Source organism: Ceratosolen solmsi, unplaced genomic scaffold (assembly GCF_000503995.2).
Source record: "Ceratosolen solmsi marchali unplaced genomic scaffold, CerSol_1.0 scaffold28, whole genome shotgun sequence".
Taxonomy (NCBI): domain Eukaryota; kingdom Metazoa; phylum Arthropoda; class Insecta; order Hymenoptera; family Agaonidae; genus Ceratosolen; species Ceratosolen solmsi.
Genome location: NW_011948429.1, coordinates 2,073,039 through 2,076,483, shown reverse-complemented (window position 1 = coordinate 2,076,483; position 3,445 = coordinate 2,073,039).

Below are 3,445 nucleotides of genomic sequence, written 5' to 3'. Positions count from 1 at the left end.
GATTATATATAAATTCACTACATAAGTACGCTTATTATCGTCTGCTTTATAAACAACAATAACATTAATCTTAATAACGCTGAGCACGTCCTTAGTCTATTCTCTCTTTTCTCTCGATAGCTTTCTCGCAGGCTCGGATATTTAGCATTAAATTCTCCGATGCCTGATAAATAACAATTAGATTAAGTTTAAAGTGAATTTTGGAAAAAGCTATCGCACGTTTATATGCTCTGTGAGAGTAATGACGGTCTGTCTTTTGATTTTCCGTTAAAAGGATTTAGTGCAAATTTCATTGACAATGGAGAAATTCGACAGAGTGAACATAACCGGTCCGTCCAAGAACTCAAATTTTCTTCGCACTTTGCTTATATAGTATTTAGAATAAAAAACAAAGCAAATGAAGCAAATTAAGTTAATCGTAAAAATTTCAAATGCTCGCATTGCCTTCCGAGATGAACATCTTAATTTTTATAAAATGTACCAACATCCCGACTAAAATTACACAATGTTGTTCAATTCAATAGCATCTACATTAATAAGTTCACAAGGCCGGCCGATTACGTCGCCTCGACGGCTCATCCCTACATACGTCACGTATGCACGTATCCCATACAGAATCCAGAATCCAGCGGATAATTCGGGACGAATCCAGGCAGCCAGTTGCATCAAGAAGTCGAAATAAAGAAACAAGGTGAATCTGCTCTCCCTACCACTGTTGGAGAATTCCCTCGTCAAGCCCATCGCACGTGATAAGAAGCCAGAGTTACATCGGTGCTGCGGAAAGACCAAGGCAGTCTCTCTGGAAAATACTGCATATCTTGGAGAAACGGCACTTCCCTCGGGACAAATGAGGCTGAAGGGTAGTAAAAGAGAAAGAGAGAGCTGGATCGAATGGCAGACGTCACGGTCGACTCAAAGCGCAAGTAATTTGCTGCAGCTCTCGACGAACTCTTTGCGAGCGTCGTCATGCTTTTATCAGCGATACACTTTTGTTTTTACGAGAGTATGATCGTCGAGCAAAATCTATTCCCCTCTTTATATGTAGTTACTCGGGTTTTTTTTTTTTTTTTTTTTTTTTTTAATAACACCTCCTGACGCAGCGAATTGCAGCATATGACGACTTTCCTTCGTCGCAAGGGATATTACGATAACCTAAAAGTCCCTATCGCGATGGCATTGTTTCAAAGAGTAAGTTTACAAAGTCATCGTTGCTTTTTCGAATTTGTAAAAGCATATTTTGAAAACCGGATCGTTTGACTCACACGTGCCTTGGCGTTATCAACAAACATTAAACTGTCCATCGAAAAATCCACTAATATATCACAACTTTTATGATAATATTCTACAAATCATTACTATTCGGGACTTCACGATTCGAATTTTCACGACATCGAATCTCATGATTGCAATGTTGCATTATCCCTCTATCAAAATGTTAAACACCTTATCTCTACATACACTTTTTCCATTATTTCTACGTCTTCGTATGACAAATATATACAATTACATATGAAAATAATTGAAGATTTTATGAATTTAACATGCAATTTTAAAGAATTACTTGATTCTTATAATTGTCATTGTTATTGTTATATAAATGCATGATGTTTTTAAAGGGCATTCAAATACGTATACAAATCAATTGAAAAAAGAAATATTCAAATGAAATGATGAAAAGTAAGTATTACAACGTTATGTGAAATATTAAAATATCTAACGATAATCATGGGTGTTAAATATTTTTTACAAAGTTTTTCCTTCCGAGCGATGACGTTCTCGATTGTACCTTGTTATTATAAAATTCAACGATGAAATTTAGATGCAAAGCGTAATTGCCAAATTTATGCTTTTCATATAAAGCCATCGGATTCTAATAATAATAAACCATATTTATAGATAAAAATCATGTCCGAGTTGAAATGGATGATGATAAATCACATTCTCCGGTTCTGGACTCATGATGTACTGACCGAATTTCCCAACGCACCATCAGCGGTCTCCTCAGCGAGAGAAAAGCTATTTCATATGCGATGCTATTCCGCTAAAATAATACAAAATAATTGATAATAGGATTTCGTGCTTAACTAGATGTAAATTAGCGATAAGATGCCTATAACGCAATGCCATTTCATAATGTTTATTTCAACATGTTATGAAAGCAAAAACAATGTTAAGAGAGATTACGTATCGCATCTTTTACTTATTATTCTACCGACTATATCAAGCGCATCACGACTGCATTTTTTTTTTTTTTTTTTTTTTTTTGAAACTGCCAAGGATTATAACAAAATTTTGCATAAAAGGATTTTTAGATATCGCTGACATTCCCGCGAGGTTTATTCGTGTTATCTTTAGCTCCCATCTACTACTTATTTCTTTTAATATTTGCATAAACAAAAGTTTGTACATAATATTTGACTACTATTTGCCATTGGGCGCAAAGCCGTTATAATAAATTTACATATCGTTATAATTTCTTTCATTTATTTCATTCGTCATTGCTGTAAATATTAAAATGCAGCTATATGAATTTAACGCTTAATAAGACATTCCAATACGCGTGCGAATGTCCCTATATGTATATATATATAAATTTATATATATATATATATATATCAGATATTAATATGAGGCTGAAAAGGCAAGATAAAGAGCATCGTGTTCAAGTCCGAAAGACAGCTCGAGATATCATAACAAGTGCGAGCACTTGTCTAATCATCAGTACATCGGCTAAGTGTCGGTAAATAAGGTCGACGTCGAGTGCGCGAGCACAAATTCTCAAATGCATAATTCACCCGACGGCAAACGTACTTGGATCTTCCCCGGCCGCATCCTTTTTGGCAAGCGACGTTTCGCGATAAGTCAGCTCTTGGCCGATAGCGAGGGTGAGTCGATCCCCTTCCTCCTCCACCATCTTCTTCCACCCATTCCCGGTAAAGAGAGTTTATTGAGAATGTAGTCGAGGGCTCGGTGTGCGCAGACTCCTTGAATCGGCGCTCGAGTCATCGTTTCCAAGCCCTTTGACCCCCTTTCGGCGATGGAACGCATCTCGTTTTACACGTACGTGGGCGCGAGTGAACTTTACCGGCGTCGCTCCTTTAGGATTTAATTAGCTGGATTCAAGGCTTCCTCCTAACCCCCACCAACACCCTACCCATCTCATATCCCTCTAACAACACTGCCCCATCACCACTTTATGGACTCATACTTGGCCTGAATTCTCTTTCCCCTAGTAGTAGTAGTACGGAGTTCATTAGCCCTTTCCATGTTCTGATTTATCTATTTCTTAATGACTAAAGAAACGCAATACACTACTTCTTATGATTGCCGCTATTATCACTTTTGCTATTGCTGCAATGCAGCTTTACGCTCGCACACACGCACAGACCGACTGCCGTATAAATTCGTTGTATTACAGAGGAAGTAAGCCAAATGAACTCCATCC